The sequence below is a fragment of the Sciurus carolinensis genome, chromosome 3 (genome assembly GCF_902686445.1).
Source record: "Sciurus carolinensis chromosome 3, mSciCar1.2, whole genome shotgun sequence".
NCBI lineage: Eukaryota > Metazoa > Chordata > Mammalia > Rodentia > Sciuridae > Sciurus > Sciurus carolinensis.
The window spans coordinates 2857828-2877819 of record NC_062215.1 but is presented as its reverse complement, the minus strand read 5'-3'; the positions used below and the strand labels follow the sequence as shown (position 1 = coordinate 2877819).

At 59.6% G+C, this 19992-nt stretch overlaps 1 protein-coding gene across 8 annotated transcripts in view; it reads right to left on the bottom strand.

Moving 5' to 3' along the window:
- The window catches only part of Rbfox3 (RNA binding fox-1 homolog 3), a 393803-nt gene that overhangs the window by 295710 nt on the left and 78101 nt on the right, over positions 1-19992 (bottom strand). For all 8 annotated transcript variants that reach the window (XM_047544871.1, XM_047544867.1, XM_047544874.1 and 5 more), the window contains exon 2: positions 5632-5753. The gene's annotated coding sequence lies outside the window, so the exon portion shown is untranslated. The remainder of the gene's footprint in view (positions 1-5631; positions 5754-19992) is intronic.

The window sequence follows — 19992 nt, the reverse complement described above, 5'->3', positions numbered from 1 at the left end:
ACCATCACAAAGCCCTCTGTGCCATGGTCCTCGTGAGCACCCCGTCTGCCTGAGGTTAGTGGGGGCGGGGCGATGCCTGGAGCTGACCCCGGGCCTGGGTCAAGGCCACATGTCCAGGGTCACCTTCCCTGATGGAGCTGTGGAGGATACAGTAGGTAGAACTGCGTCCCCTGAAAGATGTGCTCAAACCCTGGCCTCCAGGACCTGGAACCAGACCTTATTTAGAACCAGGGCCTTTGCAGGTGCTATGGAGATGAGGCCGAGCCGGAGCGGGCAGGCCCAGCGCAGCGACTGACATCCTCATAGAACAAGGGGCCCTGGGACGCACACACACACAGAGGACTCTCACGTGGAGACACAGAGACACAGAGGGGAGCCTGCCACGTGACCACAGAGGCAGAAACGGCAGACATGTCCACAAGCCACCGAAGGCCAAGCACTGCCACAACCAGCAAGAGCCCAGAGACGGGCATGGGCTTTGGGGCTTGTGGCCTCCAGGGCCGTGGGAGAACACCTAACCAGTCTGTGGCTCCCAGTTACAGCGGCCACAGGACCCTGAGACGGAGGGCTGGACCTGAAGCCACCAGCCAGGCCCACCTTCCCAGGTGCCACATCCAGCGCCCGGGGCTCCAAGGACCAGGCCGCCCCCTGCGCTCTCAGACGGCAGCCAGCGCAGCCTCCCCTTCCCGGACGCAGCTCTGGAGCCACATCTGGAGAGTCCTCTCACCCTTAATTGTTCTTAATGCTTTAACACACGATGACTAATGGGCTCTAATTGGCAGCCTCGCAGGAGCGGTGGCCTGGGGGACTCTCTGCGGCGCCCTCCGCGACCTGCAGGGCCTCCTCACCGCGCACTCCCAAAGCTCAAGAGTCACTGGGAAAAAATGCTGGCCCGCTTTTCTATGTTTTAAAAAAGTCACAGCAGTGCCATCAAGCAGTTTTACCCTTCAACCAACAAACACAGGGCGAAGAAAAGGGTAGAGGAGAAGCCAAAAGCAGAGGGGACAGAATATCACAAACGCTACTGAGGTCTGCGACACCTGTCTGGAGACAAACAGGAGGCCCCTGGAGCAAACCCAGCCCCAGTCAATTAGGGAGCGTTCCAGAGAGCCTGGAAGATTCCAGCCCCAGATTTCCCCTTGAAGGGAAGGGACAGGGCATCTCTGATACCTCCCCATCCCTTCCCTGACCCCGAGGGTGCTGCGCGCACCTGTCCCTTCCCAGAACCGCAGAGAAGAAGTCAGAAGGTGGAGGGGCCGGGGAAGAGGCGGTTGACAGAATCAGGGGGTCTCGGAGGAGAGTGCAGAAAAGCGTGAGGCGCGCAGATCCTCAATAGGGTGGGGAGGAGGAGGGGCAGCGGGCGCAGGCCCATCAGCAGGGCTCACTGCAGAGCCAGCCCGGGACAGGCGTTTGGAGGACGGGATTGGAGAGGGGCAGCCCAGCGCCTGCCCTCGGCTTCCTTCCCGAATCCATTTACCAGGAGAAGAGGAGCCACTGGTGCTTCAGACGGATCCAAGTCTCCAAAGGTTGGCGCAAGCTAAAGAGTCCACGGCGGGCACCAGAAGGTAGACAACCAGGCCGTGCCCCACACCTGGGGCGACAGCTGCAAGTGTCACAGAGATACCTCCGTGGATCCCGGTGCCTCTTGGCAAAGACACGCTGCCCCCTCCTCACCCTGGGTGACCACCCCTCCAGAGAGTGCTGGGCACACCTGCCACTGACGCAGGCCGTGCCGTCTCAGCTCAGCCTGGTGCCAAGGGCCCCTGTGATGGATGCTGGTTTAACAGCTTTTAAAAACAAGCAGACAAGAGACGGGTGTGATGGATGAGCGCAGGAAACCGCCTCATTTGGGGATGATTTATGGGGAGGTGCGTGCTGCGCTCAGGGGTGCAGCCCGAGGACGGGCCAGGGGAGATGGATGAGCCCCAACCTAGAGCCCCTCCAGGGCACCGCGCTCACGCTCAGCCCAGCCTCTGCCACCTGGCCATCAGGGTGGCCATGGCTTCCCAAGACTAAAGGCCCTCCTGCCCTGTAACACGTCAGGAGAAGGGATAGCTAGCCACGCCTTCGGGTCCTCTGAGTGACCCCAGGATGCCCAGTGGGTCAGGAGAATTCTGACTCCCGAGAGTGGCTGGGGAAGGCCAGGAGGGAGAGCGGGAAGCCCCCCACCAGCTCCTGTCCCTGCGTGGGGCCGTCTCCTCCCACATCTGAAGGCCCGTCAGCCCCTGGCCTCAGCCACTGCATGTAGTAGACAAATCTCATTTTGCAGCAGATTAATTTCCATCCATGTTTTTAATAAAGACTGGGAATTTACGACACGGTAAGATCCAAATTGAATCCATATTTAAAGGGATGAGCCTTATGACGGCCCTAACCCACGGGACCTGTCTGCGGCTGACGGAAGGCAGGGGTGCGGAGCGGCCTGGGAGGAGACAGCGAGATGCCACGCCTCCTCCGACGCCAGGCTGCGTCTGCGTGAGGGGCCACTCCCTGGGGCCTCCACGTCCAGGCCTTTCCTGAGCCAGCAGCCGAGCCCTGCCTGCGCTCCTGCAGCCTTTTCTGGCCCTGACGTCCCCGTCCACCCTTGACCTTAAAGCCACTCTGCCCCTCTCCCCCGGCGACCTTCCGCTGCCTCTGAGCCCGGCGGGCACCTGCGTGCAGGAGCTCTGTGCAGTAGGCCCCGCGTGGGCTTGGCAGTCCCTCTTAGGAGCCCACCACTCGGTCGAATGCACTGGTCCTGGGGGGAGGGTGCATGCAGGGGTCAGGAGCACAGCACCCCTGGCCACTGGCCTGCTTGCCTGGGCTCCTCCTTCACAGACCTGCCACCACCCTCCCAGAGCCCACTGAAAGAAAGCGCCTCGAGGCCACACCCAGGTGGCTGGACACCCCACACCAGAAGGGCCAGACTCAAACGCATGGCACTCACGTCACCACTGCAGGGCACGCCCTTGGAGTCCAAGAGGGGCCCCAGGGTGAATCAGCTCGGGTGGAAGGACGCCTGGGCAGTGACCCTCCCGCCCAGCCCTGCCGCCTGGGATGGGCTTTCCGCTTTGATGGCCCCAAGGATGTACTTATGCACTTTGGGTGGGGAGGGGGACACTGGTTCTCAGATCCTCAGCAAGGAGAGGTTGGGCCTTGCTGCCTCCTCAGAGGAGGCCATAGGGGAGTAGGTGGACCTGCTGCTCCTGCCCACAGGACATCCAGGTTCTGCTGTTTTTCCGGGGGCAGAGTCTCATACATACAGCTGCTTGGAACTAGGAGCCCAAGGCTTCGAGGACAGTGACCCCAAGGGCTTGCCTGCCCTGCAGTGAGGTCAGGCCCAAACAGGCCTCCAGCAAGGTCCTGGAGCCGCAAGGCCAGGATCCCGGCAGTGAGCAGGCCACAGCGCAGACAGGTCCTGGTGCCCTTCACAGCAGCACTGTGGGCCTGGCCACTGTGGAAGGACCGCTGGTCAGGGGCTCACTCCACTGCTCGCCCGTGCACGGCCCAACCAGCCCCCCAAACAGAGCAGCCTCTCCACCTGCCCCGTCTGCCCCACGAGAGGCTCGACGTCCTCACGCAACCAAGCCGGGTCGTCCAGCCCCTTCCTCCAGCCCTCAGCGGCTCCCATTGCCCCCACGAGACAAAATCCACAACTCTTAACCCCGGCGTAGAGGCCACTGACCCTGGCCAGGGACGCCGAGGCCTCACCTCCTCCCCCGCCCTGCTCCACAGCTCGGCCCCACACACGGTTCTCAGGACTTCAACACCTGCAGGCTGCGGCCTCGGCCTCGGCACTGGCTGGTCCCACTGGCTGGCGGTCAGAGCCCCTCCAGGTTCTCCCTCCGGCTCCCACGCGCAGCTCAGCACCCGGGGCCTGCCCACCAGCAACAGCAGCGCCTCCGTGCTCCACGCCTCCGTCCACTTCCGGCCCCCCACAGCCTCCCTTTCCCAGTATGACTTTAAACACACGTCTGCTCGTGGTCCAGGTCCACCCTGGAGTACAAACACTGCCAGGGCCACACCTGGGCTGCTCCTTCTGCATCTCCAAAGCCCCTCATGGGCTCAGTTCATCAGAGGTGTTCAAAGGCAGGAGCCCCTCAACGGTGACGGACGACACTCCATAAACCAGTCGGCAGCGGAAGCTGCGTCTGCACATCTGACCTGCTGAGCATCATGGCTCGGCACCGGCATGCCGCAGAGGGTCGCCGCCCAGCACGGCATGCCTCAGATCACCAACCCGCCCCAGAGAGGGTCCCCCGGGAACCTGAGGTCAGCTGCTCTGGCGCACAGCCCTCTCACACCCTGGTAAGTCAGGACCATCTCCTGGGGGTGGACGAACACAGGTCAGCCGTGGAGACTTGAGCCTGGGGCAGGAGGGAGCCAGCACCTTGGAGGAAGGCAGTGAGCACTGGGCAGCACCAGAGCTGGGCACAGGGATCTGCAGCAAGAGCCTGGGAAGGGCCTTTGCATGGGTACCGGAGAAGCCAGCCTGCGCCCAGGTCCCTACCCAGGGCTCGCTGGCATCGCAGTCAGCCCAGAAAGCCCACTGCACTGTGTCCACAGCAAGCCCTCCCTGCCTCCGATGACTCTGCCTGGCCAGCTTTGGCTGGTCATTAGCAGGGAGCAGGGCTGTGCTGAACTTCTTCACGGCAAATAAAGAATCCCTCTGGGTTCTGTCCTGGCTCCTGGGCAGGCACCTCTAGAAACTCTGGCATTTTGGAGGCATAGGAATGTACTTTGTTATGCATGAGGGGCCCCTTGATCATTGGTTCGTATGCTGACAGGGCTCTTGGTGGGCTGCCCGTGGTTTGGGGGCATGAAACTGTCCATGCACGTGACAAGAGGGTTGGACATTTCCCTCCGCACCTCAGGGAGGGAAAAGGGACTGGAGATGAGTTCCAGCACGTGGCCAAGGATGTATCGAGACCCCTGGAGAGCCCTGGACACCCAAGCTCAGGGCGTCTTCTGGCTGGTGAACACCTGGCTGGGCCGGGAGGGTGGTGCATCCTAGCCCGGCGGGAGAGGACAGGCCAGCTGCGTCCGGACCCTCGAGACCTCATGCTCTTTATCCAAACCCACCAGTGCAGCATTTTCCTGAGACGCGGGAGCCGCTCTAGCAACCCATCCAAACAAGTGGTCACGGGAACCCTCAGGTGCAGATGTCTGAGAGGAGTCCCAGGACTCGTGGCCAGCGCGGGAGGCCAGGGAGGTCCTGTGGAGCTCGCCTAGACCTGGAGTCGCATGCCAACCCCAGGGCCCATGACAGAATCGAACTGCAGACACAGTGAGGAGCACGCAGCCCCTGCACCCCCCAGCTCCAGCCAGGAGACAGTGCAGCGCCTCCCGCAGGGACGCAGTGACCTGGGCAGTGAGCAGAACACGGAGCCCACCCTGGCCTCTGTGGCGTCTCATGCTGACGCCAGGCAGTGACCCCTCGCCCCGTCCACCCTCCTTCCCCATGGTCAGGCCGATGGGTTCCAGGGTTCCCCCACCGATCCCTGAAACCACAAAGACGCCATGTTCTGAAAACTAGAAACGCGCTGCACCCCCCAACCCTGCGCCTCCATCTGTGAAGTGACATCCCCACGCCAAAGCTTTTCCGTCGCAAATGCAAACTCCGAAGGCGCTGCGGAGCGCGGGCAGCCTTACCTGGCCGGGGAGGCGAGGGCTGCTTTGCTGAGGCAGGGAGGCCCGCAGGTTCTTCCGGGAACTCGCCTGGGGGGAGCAAGGTTGCTGGGAAGAGCACTAGGTTCTCAGGGCAGGCTCTCCACCTGGAGGAAAAGAGAAGAAGGTAAGACAACGAACACAAACCGAAGACCTCTGAGGCCTCCTCGTTTGGATTCAAAACAAATACTGGCATCAACAGACAAGAGTGTCCAAGAGTTGTCCACCAGGGATCAGTGACCCTAGGGGTCTCCAAGCCCAGGGGAGTAGGGGAATCCAGGGGAAATGGGCCACCAGACTCTACTGCCCAACTGCTGCGCACAAGGCCGCTCGCTGCTGGCCCTCCTGCTCTTGCTGCCCACGCGCTCCGCTCCGTGGGGCCCCACCGAGCCAGCCCGCATCGTCTCTGAGGCCATCCTGTCCCCACTTCCTGCCTCCTCCAGCCGGGATCCCACAGCCGGTCACTACTGTCCCTCCCTCCCACGAGGCTCCTCAGATAACACCCCTGCCCTCCCACAGCCCTCAACGGTCAACACCCAGGTCACGTCGATGGCTTGGTAAATCCAGTTCTCAGACCCCCGAGGCTTACAGGACTCGGGTGGGGGGCTCTCAGAACCAGACAAGGGGACAGAGGCAAGGCTCAAACGCAGGCCCTTGCACAGGGCTCCCACGTTCATACGCAGCGTCCTGGTAAATCCTCCTCTGCCTACCGGACCCCTGGCCCCATGGCCCCCGGGTACCCCTTCAGGCTTGAGCATGCCTGCCCCACCGCACCGTGCCTCTGCACGGCCTGCTTCGTGAAATGCTCTTCCCGACATACGTGGCTCACGCGCCACTCCCATCCCGCTCCCAGTCCTCAGGGACTCTGCACAAGGCCTCTCCCACGAGGCCCTCCAGGGACAGGACTCCCTATAAAAGCACCACCAAATCTTGGTACACCCAATCCCTTGCCCCACAAATTCTCCCCGGGAGAATCTGAGGTCTGAATCCCCAGGGCCTAGAAGTTTCTGTGTGCATGAAGAGGCTGCTTGGGGCACTGAGTTGGTGGGTAAGCAAGTGGACTCCCACTTTTACTCTGCCCACCAACATTTCTAGATTTATGTAGAACAGTACCCCACTTCTCTTTGGTTACTTTATTCCAACCCAAATGTGCACCATGGGGCAGGTAGGAGGCTAAGACAGCGGGGAGATCCACTCCCATGGGCCTGGAGACTGGCTCTGGAGTAGTAATGAGCTCGTCAGTCATGACTGGATGAGCCCCCACCTGGTCCCACCAACGGCAACACACCCACCAGCTCATCCCCAGAAATCTCTTTAGATAAGAACACCACTAGTAAGGCTAGCGGTTTTTTTTCGTTTCCTAAAATCCAGTTACTTGACCGAGCATGACCCCCATCCAAATAGTAGGAAGGCCCTCATAGAGGACTCATCTGGCTCCAGAAAAGGCCCAGCAATGCCTGCCTGCTCCCTGACCACCTTTGCCAGGCACAGTGCTGGCTGCAAGGCACAGATGGGCACCAGCACCCGGCTCCAGGAGGCCGCTCCTCCACGGAACAGCAGGCTGGCCGGAACACCCTGTCCCATCTCAGTGGGCCACATGCAGCCAGGGAGGGGTCTGGCAGAGGACACAGGACAGGGGCCAGGTGGAGAGCTCAGGGGGAGGAGGACGGGGACACAGGTCAGGTGGAAACGGCTGAGGAGGGGGACCAAAGCTGAGGGGGCAGAAAGGACACGCTGCTCTCAGACCTCAGGACTGGATTCCAGCTGCCAGCTCAAAAGACAAGACCTGGACTTCACTTCGTACCAACAGGGCCTCCAGGGTCAGAGGTCCAGGGGCTGAGCCTGGCAAGCCCGGGGCGTGACCTTCAGTGCTGGGTCTGCTCAGACCAATGGCACAGGGAGGAGCAGCTGCATCCAAGCCCCAGCCCAGCCTCTGCTGCCATCTTGCAGGTTCCGGGCAGATCATCCTGAAAGTCATTCCCGAGCCTCTGCTCTTGTTCTCAGTGTTGCCTGCTTTAGAGATCTCCCCAAAGAACATGGGGGAGGTGGTCCCTGGAGACCCCTGCTCTGCTCACTCTCCCTCTACTTTCTCCCACCACCCCCAACGCAAACAGGGCCCAGGACCTAAGTGGAATGGGTCAGGTGGGTCTGCTTGTGGGTTCCCTGGGCTTTGGGGCAGATAGAACTGCCTCACCAGTAGCAGAGGAGAGGCCAGGGGAGGCACTCAGACAGGTGAGCCAGGGGGCCACCCCACCAGGAAACAGAGAGGAGAACGAGTCCCAGGGATCCCAAGCTGCATGGGGACACATGGACATGTAGAAGCTGTCCCACCTGGTGGCCCATGCAGAGTCCTGAGTACCTTAGCCCCGGAAGGAGACAGAGAGGGCACAAAGACAGGAAGGGAAGGCACAGTAAAGGAACCCAGGAGGTGCCCCACGCCCTGCTCCCCAGTACACTGATCTTTACCTAGGGTTCCTGAAGCCCTGGCGACATTGCATCCCCCACCCACAGACTGAGTCTCATGTGCACCCCAAAAGCAAAGCCTCAAGCACCCCGCACATTTCCAAGCTGCGCCTCCAAAACCAGTTCCCTGAGACAAGATGTAATTTCATTTAACACATTGTGCCCGGCCCCTCCACGGCCGCTGGCTTAGAGGACGGATGGGCAGGCTTCAGAGCGAGGGGTGGGGGCTCATCCTGGCGGCCCCCTCCTGGGCCCAGTCTAAACTGGGATGGGTAGGTCTAGGGCTGGGGGCGGCCAGTGCACCCTGGGCCCCTCCCCACTGTGCGGTCAGCAGAGGCACTACGCCCAGCCCCACAGAGAGGCCCAGCCTGCTTTTGTTTTCTCGATGGAGCTGAGTGGGAGATAATTCAGAGGCCTGTCCTGACCGTAGGGCACATTTTTCCTGGCTCCGCAGTAGGAGACACCATCCATCACCCACAGCGCAGAACACAGGCTGCTTCCTGCCGCACCACCCTGCGCCCTGTACCCCAGCCACTGCAGATTTAGGGGACCGCCAGGCTCTCCCCCACCCCAGCATGCCCCCCAGCTGCAGGATGCCAGAGGGATCAAAGGGGCGGGTGGGAGGGACAAAGCGCCCCAAGCCTGTCTCAAGGTTCTGGCTGGGCTGCCCTCAGGCAGGGTGGGGAGGAGCAGGGCTGGTGGGTCCAGGAGGGAGGAGAGGGACCCAGGGTCAAGGTCTCAGTCCACTCTTCCCCCATTAGTCACCGGTGGGGACAAAGGGTCTGGCCTTTTGAGGTGGGAGCCACGTTGTTCTCATCCTCGGAACCACATTTCTCGTGTCCCACTGTGTGCGGAGAGCAGTGCCAGGCCCCCACGGTGCCTGCCTTGGCAAGCTCGCTGCCCAGCACAAGAGCGTGCAGGCGCCAACTGTTGACCTTCAAGCAGGGATGTGTCCCGGGCCTTTCTCCTTTTTCAGCTGTGGGGAAGTCCAGCACATGTGCAGTGCACGCCCCCCAACACACACACAGGCTGCCTGCAGGAACCCCCGGGGGTCAGTGGGATGCAGAGCGTCTCTGTTGACCACTACTCTTGTCTCTTCCCCAGGATCCTCTACTTGCTTTTTCAGGATCCAGCCCCTTTGCTTTAGTGGTGAGGACCCCAAAATAACTTGGGGGTGCTGAAAGGCTTAAGTTTCCCAGAAAGGCTGGACATGGGGTGGGCAGGAGAGCTGAAGAGTGTGAGGTGTGGCCCTGCAAGGGTCAGCTGGGCCAGGCTAGGGGAAGAGCCATCTCAGAAAGGGACAGCTCTGGAAAGAGCGCCCCACGGCAGCCCATCAACCAAAGTCCCCCTGCCACGGCTTGGGTGGGCTGCCCCAGCCTGCGGCCTCTGAGCCGGCTAGCGCCTGACGTGCCGGAGGCCAGGGGCTCTCTGCAGTGCTTGTGCCCCGGGAGGCCTGCCTCCTTCCAGACTCTTGTCATTGAGAGAGAAGATGGAAAAGGAGACTTCTAGATGTCTGCAAGCCAGTACGCAGAGGAAGAAGGGGTGAGGGACAGGAGAGAAGAGGGACAGAGGCAGAAGGGCCACAGGGAGAAACACCCCTGGGGACACGAGACACAGTCGTCCAGCCTGGACGTGGGAGGGACGTGGCAGAGATGCGACTAAAACACGCACTGTAGTTGGAGCAGACGCCACAGACAGACAGGCAGGCGAGGGTGCTGTCCTGCAGGGACACGAGGCCTGGGTGGGGTAGGAGAAAGGCAAGGGAGCAGCCCTGGCGGCCACAAGGGCTGAGCAGAGAGCCTGGGCTGAGGCGCAGGAGTTCAAAGGGGCCCAGAGCAGCAGGTCAGCACTTGCTAGGAAGAGCAGGCCAGGAAGAGGGGGGACAGACCTTCCACTGTCACCAGCCTGTCATCGACACGGGACAGACATCAGGCACAGGAGGGCAGGCCAGGCCAGTCTCTGTGCTGACACGCAGTGGACACTCAGCCTGTTCTGGGGAGAGGAAGGACGGAAAGCAGAGGGAAGCCAACAGGTGAGCAGCGTGGGTGGAGCCGCGCCTCGCCAGAGCTCCGAGCTGACGTGAGCGTGGAGCCGGGGACGAGAGGAGCCTGCCAGGCACACTCCTGCCCCAGGACGGCTGGCTCTAGGGGACGGGGCAACGGAGAACGACCCCAAAGAACCCTGGCATCCCAAGACCCCTCGCGCTCTCAGCTGCCCCTGCAGAGCCCCAACAATCCATCTAGATTTTCCCCCAAATCCCCAAAGAGGACACACTTGGACTTGAGGACCCAAGGACAGGCTGGGCATGTCACTAGTCCTTTATAAATCAGGGATCATCTTAGGAAGTGAGTTTATTTACAGGGTTCAAGACGAGGTGCTACAAAGAAGCAGAAAGGACCTGTGAGTGAAGAAGTCCCCAGCCCCAGCTCAGGGGCTGGTATTTGGGGAGAACAAGAGCGCCACCTCTGGGAAGATGCAGTCCTGCAGGTAAATTCAGGGGCTCTTTATCCATAGGCTCAAGGCCCCTGTCCAGTCTGTGATAAGCTTGGTGACACCCCTTGGAGTTCTGGGGTGATGGGGTGGAGGAGCCCCCAGGCCTCCCAGCCCACCTCTCATGGGCCCTATGGCCTGGACCAGCCAAAGAGCCCTCCCTGATGCTTTCCCATCCACAGTAGGCACTACACCACGTGCCCAGCGCAGACCCAGGAGCCGGGCACTCGACACCTGCAGTAGCCACCCAGTCCCTGTCCATACTGTCTGGCTCTCGCCTTTCCTCACTGCCAGCAGGAGGCCCAGGGACGGTCCATCAGAGGGGGTACTGGGCGGGGCAGCACCAGCTCCTCGCACCCAGGGACTCAGATTCCCACGGGCCACCAGGGCTGCAGGCTTCTGGTGAAGGTCAGCCATGCACTCGAGCAGAGACACTGGCAGGGGTGGGCAGGAGGCAAAGGACACCGGGATCCTCAGAAGTCAAGTTGGGTTGTTCCTTCATTTCATTTCCTCGCTTGTTTTCAGTGGAGATATGAACAGGCCGGAAACATGCCAGCATCCTCTCTTGCCTCCCGGGGGGACCCAGGCAATGGCTCCCCCAGGTCCCAGTTCAGGTCTGGTGTGTCTCAGAGCTGGGCCCCTCTCCCAGCCACACCTTCGGTTTCATTGCACAGAAAGAAACGTGGGCTCCAGTCCTGCCTCGCGGAAAGTCAAAAGGAAAAAAGAATTCTGAGTAATGGCAAGGATTTGGAATCCATGTTTTAAAAGGATGCGGTCCTGAGCACACGGAAGCGCAGGGTGTGGGATCCTGGTCACGTGCCCGCTCGAGCTCAGCAGGCACCCTTCCCTTCCCTCCTCTTTCTCACACTAGCTGTTCCCCGCCTGCCCAGGTCCCTCCCACTGTCCCCCATCCGTCCATGGCACATTTCAATTCCTCCTCTTCCTCCACCTTCCCCCTGAAACATAAGCACCAACATCAAGTTAAAATGAGACCAAGACCAAGAAAGCGCCACTCGCTCTGTCTTTAGCCAAGAGGGGAAGAGCGCAGGCCGGGCATTTCCGCGCACGTGATAGTGGAGATTACAGAGAATGTGCAAGACTCGCAGTAGATGAACCTCCTCCTCCACTTCCAAGCCACTCTGGCAAAGCCAGCCTCACCCCCTGCTCCCCTCGTGCCTTATGAATCCTGTCTCCGGCAAAAATAATTTGGGTTTTATTATTCTGGCATCTGGTGGGAGTCTGTGACAATGTGACTATAGCTGCACCTCTTTTTTAACACCAGCCTGTTTTAATAATACATTGTACCTTTTGGTATTGTTGAAATGTTACATTATTCAACGCATCCAACAGGAACGGGAAGGGCCTTATGTAATTTATGTGTCCTCGGCGCTGTGTTTAAGGCTCCCAAAGTAGAGGGGTGTAATTTGGGAAAAGCTTTTCCCCAAGGTCGGGTAACAGCTTCTGGAGGGAAGACTGGTTGGTGGCTGTTTGCACCAAGCTCAGGCTGGAGGCCCAGCTGGGATCGGCAGCTGGGGAACTCCAGACCGCAAATCGAAAATGTCCCCCAAGTACAAGAACCCCTGGCCCAGCTGTGCCTGGCTTGCTAGAACCCCCGCCTTTCAAGCAGCTCTTGGTGAACAGGGCTGGCAAGGACTTTCCTGCCATTTCCCTGCCTCCCCCACCAAAGCAGCGCAGGTTCCTGCCTCTGCAATCCAGGCCTGAGACCCTGGCACGGAAGACCAGGTCTGCCTCAAGCATCCGGAGGGACTCCAGGTCATCCAGCTCCCAGGTTCCGGCCGTTCCAGAAAGGTGCTCTGCTGAGATCACAAGTCCCTCTGTGCTAGACGCTGAGGACACGGGAATACCCGAGGAACCAGCCTGGAAGTGTGTAGTGGATAGATGCCAGGCACCCAGCTACCCCAGAAGAGGTGGGGCAGGCTCTCACGATTCTGCAGCACAGAGTGGAACCTTGTTCTGATCCACACCAAACCCAAGGCATTGGGCACAGTGCGTGGCACACAATAGGGGCCAGATCACTGCCTGTGAACAAGTGAGTGGACTCAAGAAGAGCCCTTGGGAGACGGGCACCCAAGTTGGGGCATGGTGCTCCGGGCGGGAGGGTGCTTGGGTTTCCTCCTGGTGCCAACAAAAGAGAGGGGTGGGGAAGCACAGGGGAGAGGAGAGGAGAAAGAGACACCCCTGGACGGGCTGCGGGCACGCGGGGGTCTGGGACTGGGTGTGCCAGAAGATGAGGCTGGCCATGTGAGTCAGGAACCAGATCATGAAGCACCTTGAACGCCTGGCCAAGGACTTTAAAAAGCCATCTGAAGAATTTTAAGCAGGAAACTATGCAGATGTGTGTCTTAGGAAGCGTGCTCTGGTGTCAATATGGACCAGGCGCACAGGGTAAAAACAAGGCAGGAATCTCAATCGGCTGCCGCGAGAGACCAGATGTGAAATGAAGACTCGCGAAGGGCTGGTGGCGACCAGTGAGTGAGATGGTGGCCTCAGAGACCAGGCCCATGAGGCAGATGAGCCGTACAGAAGGGAGAAGCCACCGCCTAGGTTTCTGGTCTGCCCCACTACGCAGCAAAGAGTGCCCAGGCCAGATGGGGTGGAGAGGGGCGGGCGGATCAGGGAAGCTCGACTCATCAGGGAGGTCCTGGTGCAGTGGGCTTCGGCGGGGCTGATAACGCCGTATGATGATGTGCAGCACATTCTGTTATTTTTCACACCTTTTCCCGTGTTCAAAATGGCGCAATTCAATGCTTTAAGACTAGTGGGGCTGAGTGCAGATGGATGTGAGTCAGAGGAGACCCCAGGGCTAGGGAAGGGGGTTGGCAGGTGGTTGGGTGCTGGGATCTAAGGCTTAGGAGCCATCTTGTCTGCCTTGGGGACTGGAGGCCAGCCTCAAGAAGGCCCCTGTAAGCCTGTTTCCAGCTCCTGCCCGTCATGGCAGGTTGGTCTGTGGGAAGAATGGAATCCAGTAGGTGAAGGTGCCATCAGTTCCCAGATTAGGTCACAAGAGACACCATGTCTTCCTTCCTTCCCCCACTTTGGAGGAAGCCAGCCTCATGTCAAGACCCTGGGCAGCAGCACTGGAGGCTGGCAGCCCCTTCATGAGGACTACCTCAGAAGCAGAGCCTCCAGCCCCAGGCGGGCTTCTGAAGCCTGCAGCCCAGCCCGACCTTCCGACTAAAATCTCCTTAAAGACCTTGAGCCAAAAGCACCCACTAAGCCACGCCCAGATTCCCAAACCCCAGGAACCAGGAGCTAATAAACGATTGCTGTTTGAGGCCATTAAATATGGGACTATCTACCACACAGCAATAGCCACTTACACAGAGGTTATGAAAAGCAAATGCTGGCCACAGCCACAGTCCCCGGCGGGATCCACAGGTGAGAACGGTCAAAGGTGATACAGGGCCTCACCGGAACCCACCAGGGGCTGGAGGGTGGGAGAGGAAGGCCTGAGAGGAGGAAGAAGAAGGAGCCCCAAGAGGACAGAAGACAAAATGAGAGCCCCCAGGGATGGGGTGCTTCCAGAGCAGGGGCCTCAATGCTGCACAGGGCCTGGTGGACACAGGTATCCAGGGACCAGAGAGGCCTTCCCTGCCACCTCTTCGCTGGCTGATGCTCCTTGGCATCTCCCAGACCTCAGGGGGAAATCACATCTTTGATGAGTGACCCCCGACCACCCCAGCGGAAGCAGGTGCCCCACCCCGTTCCCTAGTCACTCTGTGATCACATGTCAGTGTGTTTCCTTGCTCGACCACGATCTAAGGACAGGGAACTGTGTTTTGCTCACCACTACAAGCCCCACGACTGCGGGAGCCTACGTTCTCCTTGTTGGACGAGAGGATGGAAGGATAGATGGGAGGAAAAATCAAAATCCCGAGTTCAGCTGGTGGCCAGGTGACCAGGTGCACCAACCATTTCCCTCCGCACCACTGCACGCACGTCCCTGGGGAAACAGCTGGAAAGGCGAGGAGGAGGAGAAGGGGCCACACGCCAGGTGGCCCCAGGCTCTCCCGGTGCTAAGAACAGGCAGGAGCCCCAGCTGGGGCCACACTTCCTTCAGGTGCTCAACACACATGGGCAGCCTGTGCCACTCTGTGCCAGGTGAGGGGACATCACGTGTGACCCCTCGGCAATTCAGTCCGGTGGGGAAGCAGGAAGCCAGATGGGGGAGGTAGAATGTCCAGGCTGCGGTGGCCTGGAGGCTGGCCGTGCCCTCCAGCCTGCTCCCAGCCCTGTGAGACCCCGGGCACAGTGCATGCCCCTCGCCCTGGGCCCTCGCCTGTGGCTGGTAGAGCACCAGTCTTCGTCCTTTACCAGCACAGGGGTGAGCAAGAAGACCAGAGCCGGAGGGAACAGGGGGTGCCGGCGTGAGGGCGGGGCTGGTGCCCAGTGGCCCCCTTTGCAGAGAGCAGCTGGTGCCCACTGCTCCACGGCCCCAGTATCTGCTGTGGAAACAGGTGACAGGATTTTGATGTTGAACAGCAGGCTTTCTCCAAGACCTCTCAAGTGGAGGGGACCACGACCTCAGTAGGATTCTGAAGTTTTAGAAAGTGGATAGAAGTCGAGAGAGCGAGTGGAAGCACAGAGCCTATGTGGGTCGGGTGGCCTGGGGTCACACCTGTGGCCTGGGGAATTCTGGGTGACAAAGACAGGCTGGGAGGGGGTGTTCATCCTTGGCTCCAACAGGACCAGGAATGACCGCTTACCCCCCACTGGCCTGGGGTCTCCCTAGCTGGCTCTGAGACGCCCCTCTCTGCCCACAGCTTGGCCGCCATCTCCTGGGAGATTGTCTTGAGCGCTCCAATCCTGGAGAGGGGCTCCCTGCTCTGGGCATGGCTCACTCTTCAGCCTGGGCGTTCAGGAAATAACTCAGACAGCAGCATGCTTTAAAAAAAAAAAGCTTCGTATTGCTAGCGATTGCAATAACATTTGCTGTGCACAAACATCCAAGAGAAGTCCCCAGACAGCCCTGCTCTGGGAGAACTCTAGCCACGTCTAGCCACGGGGAGGAAGCTGCCCAGGGCGGTGTGGGCAGCAAGTCCTCGCCTGTCCCCCAGCTCCCTGGCAAACAAGAGGCAAATAGGGGGCAGAGACTGCAGCCAGAGGGGTTTGGGGCAGAAACCTCTGGGCAGCACAGCCCTGCGCCCTGCCTGGGTAGCTGGTAGAGTCCCTTTTCCTGCCGCCTAGGTACAGGGAGACCCGCTGGGTGGCCCAGGCTTCATCTCAGGTGTTCACAAGATGGTCAGGGGAACGCTGAGTGCCCGCCTGTCTTCCCCAAGTCTGAGGGCCAGGCGGGCCCCCCCTGGGGAGGTGCATGGACATCTCCCTGGCTGACGTGGGTCATGACACTGGTGTGGAGGCAGGGGGATTGCTGATGGCGTTCTTTGGCCTATCACTGCCTCGGGACTTTTTCCTGGCTAGCTGCCCCTTGCTGCCGGCTCCTGGCCTGACCATCAGTGCAGAGGAGCAGGGCTCTAGCTGGCCAATGCAGGTCGAGGCCAGCAGGGGTTCCTGCTAAGGCAGACACTTACGTCCCAGGTCCACCCGCCTGCCTTGCGTGGCCCCACCAGGGGCTTCAGCATCCCCTAACCTGCCCCTGAACTCTAGGAAGATGGGAAAGAGAAAAAGTTCTACATCTCAATCTAGGCAATGGCTACAATGTTAAGCACATTTGTCAAAACTCATTGGACTGGACTGAGCCCTACACATGCATAGTATGTAAATTACTCTCCACTTTTAATTAAAAAACCCACCCCCCAGACAGAACTAGAGTGGAGTCAAGCTGCTCTGGGGCCCCTGAGGTTACTGAAGGCTGCAGAGCCTCTTCATGGGCAAAGACAGCCCTGGAGCCCAGTTGGTATGTCTGGGCCAAGTGATAAGCACTGTCCCACCCTTGGGCTGAGAGCCCCAGCGGCCCCCCACCAGTGGTGGCAGGGAGGCCACAGCCACAGTGTGCCACCCAGAGCCCCCATGCTTGTTCATCAGCTCCTGGGTGAGAAGAGAGAGGAAGGAACCCAGGCATCTAGGACAGGACCCTAGCTCAGACCAGTGCCGGCCACCTGTGTATGGAGCAAGGCCCGGGCCTGGCCTCCACGGGGTGGCACCACCTTGAGACACCAGGCAGGCCAAGAGCATGCACAGGGCTGGGCACTGAAGGGGTCTCCAACGTGCTGTGCGAGAGCAGCCCAGCGGGGCACCAGGCCCCTTCTCTTCTGTGGCACAACAGCCACCCCAGCAGCCACCAAGAAACACCTGGAGTCTTCCCAAGGCCTTCCCAGGCAAGGCAGGCAGCCGGTGGGCTCGAGGCCCCTTGGGCAGCTGCAGGCCCTGGTCTTGCAGTGGCCTCCCTCAGCCTCCCTGGAGGCAGCAGATGTCAGGCAGATGTGCAGGAGGCTTTGGAAGGGTTATGGTCTGAACAGCTGTGGGTGCTGAGAAGCGACAAAAGACAACCTGCAGATGCTCGTCTGCTGTGGGCAGTGGGCTGACCCCCCAGCCCGCAGCAGAGTCACTGAACTGGCTCCCAGGCCCACGAGGGGCCCAGCCAGGGTCAGCTGACCCCAACGGACCCACAGATTTAGAAGCAATCGAAAGAAACAATTGGGGCTGTATGTACGTGGCCCTGGGGGTCATTTGTTGTGTAGCAATAGCTAACTGATACACCTGCCCCGTTGTTTCCCCGTATCAAGGACGTTGGTTCCAGAACTTCTGCAAGCAGACCATGTGAGGCCTCAACTTCCCTGCCTGGAGCCCTGGCCACTCATTGGAGACAGGAAGTGAAATCACAGCCCTGGAGAGGAACAGGATTGGCACGGCCTAAAAATGCAAATCCCAGCACTGGGGGTCTGTTTGCTGCTTTGCCTGTCTACCTGTTTATTTACTTTTAATTCAAGGTAACCCAATTTTCGAAATCTCCAGGGAGTGGGCTCTTGGGTGGTGGGGAAGCGGGAGGATTTGCCGTGTAAATTGCTGCTGCGAGGAGATTATGGCTTCGGCGGGAAGGCCGCAGCGCTGCCCTGCAGGCGCATTAGGGATTCGGCCCAGCACACTTGCAGTAAATCACTCCCTATTCAGGCCTGCAGCTGAGGGGCTCAAAGGTCGATTTTCCATGGTTATGACAACAAAAACTAGAATTGGGTCAAACCTGAAAGGTATTATCTCCCCCGAGCTGCTAAATGCACAAGAGTAATGAGGTTGGTTAAGCAATGTACCCTGGGCCCGTGTGAGCTGCTCTGCAGACAGATGAGCCGGTTAAGTGGGTGGGCCCAGCCGCCCAGCCACACCTCCACCTGTCCAACAGCAGGTCCCAGGCTCTTTGTCTGCTGGCACCAGAGTACTCTCTGACCACAGAGCTCGGACACCTGCCTGGGAAACCCTCACAGCTACCAAAGAACAGAGATGTCAACAGCTCCAGGACACCGGAGTCAAGGACAGAGAGGCCAGGCTTGTTCCCACGTCCCTTCCTTGCCTGCTTCTCTGTGCCACCATCAACAGCCAGTCTCGACCTGGAAGAATGGAGGGGCTACCGAAGCTCTCCAGCCCAGCCCCTCCTGCTGAGGAAGCCAGCCTTGAGCTGCCCACACCCTGGATTCGCATAGGATGCCCTTCTCTGGTAAATCCTCCATTTGCATTCCACGGAGCACCGCCCTGCCTGGAACCTATCCTTCAAAACCTCGCTGTCACAGGCTCAGATGGGACCCCTCGTCTCGGGTCACGTGGTGCGTGTAGCCGGCCTGCCCTGCTCTTGCCATTATCCCTGGAAAGCGCCTGGCTCGCTCAGGAGACGGGGAGCAGGAGGTGCGCGGTGAACAGGGGTCGCTCCTCTCGAGCGGGTTTTAGTTTTTGAATTATGTGACAGTCATTCATTCAAACAGCAGTGGAGGGGGCATGTTGGCCACGGGCAGGGGGAGTGGACAGAGACTGACAGGTCCAAGAACCTGGGTCACTGCTCCATTCACAGGCGTGTGACCAGGAAGCAGCTTCCCATGAGCCCCGACGGTGAGCGACTGGTTCCTGGGGTCTGGCAAGGACAGAGTGGGCTTCCCATTCCGGGTGAATGGGGCAGAGTTCCAGTTCAGGAAGTCACGGAGGTGGCCGGTGGTGAGGGCTGCGTGGTGTGCGTGGCTTACACCACCAGACTGCACCACCCAGGATGGACGGCTGGTCCCTTGTCGTGTGTTTCTGACCACAGTGAGAGAGCTGCTATTTAACTACTGTACAAATGCAGAGGGATGCTGTGGTTCGCCTGTGACTTTTCTAGAACACATCACCTGTTCCTCCCTGACTGGACACCTCCTTGGGCAGGCAGGGCTCAAACCTTGCTTTGGAACTGGAGAAACTCGTGATTCTGTTCCTGCTGCTGCCTCCTCTGGCCTCACTGCAATTTGCGCAGGCCACCTGCAAGCAAGCGTTCCTGCTGCTGAGCAGGGAACTGGAGAGGGAGGCTGGTCCTCCCCACGCCTGCCTGTGAGGCCCAGGAAAGAAGACACCACCCCGTCCGTCCCTTGCCAGCCTCCCCCGTGTTCCACAGTGATTCCCGTCAAGTCCCATCTAAACAGTTCAGGCCACCAGAACGATGCCACGGACTGGGGCTCAAACAGCACATGTTTACTTCCGGCAGTTCTGGAGGCTGGAACACCAAGAGCAGAGGGTCAGCACTGGCCAGTCTGGCGAGGACGCTTCCTGCTTGCAGACCGCAGCCTTCTGGCTGTGTGTTCACAAGGCAGAGGAGTGAGCCCTCCCGTGTCTCTTCTTGTGCTCTAATACCAGCACAAGGTCCCCAACCTCATGACCTCATCTAGCCTAACTTCCTCCAAAGGCCCATCTCCAAATACCATCCATGGGGCTCAGAGACTGGGCATATGAATTGGGCAGGGCACCATCTAGCACACTGCAGGACCCGTCAGACAGAGAGCAAACGAGACCAGTCCCCATGCCCGGGGCTGGCCTAGCCAAGTGAGAGCTGCGTGGTTCCACAGAAGCCTGGGAAGATGTCTAATCGAACATTTTCTAGTAGCCACCTTGAAAAAAATTAAAAATCAGGAAGCAGAAGTCATCTTTATGATCTTTTTTATTGAACACGGCATATTCAAAGTAGTATCATTTTGACACGTAATCACATAAAATCAATGAGAGATTTTATGCCCCATGCCTCGCGCACGTCACTAGGTCCTGTGTGCGTTCTACGCCTTCCACCTCTCTCGGTTCACACTCGCCACGTCCCCAGCACTCTGCAGCTACGTGGGCTTTGTGGCCGCCATATTGGGTGGGGCAGGTGAGAGGTTCCTCCCCGTCCTATGGCCCCATGGCCAAAGACACATGCAGAAGAAACGAGTGGGAAGGAGCTGACCAGCAGGAAGGACCATCCCCTGTCCA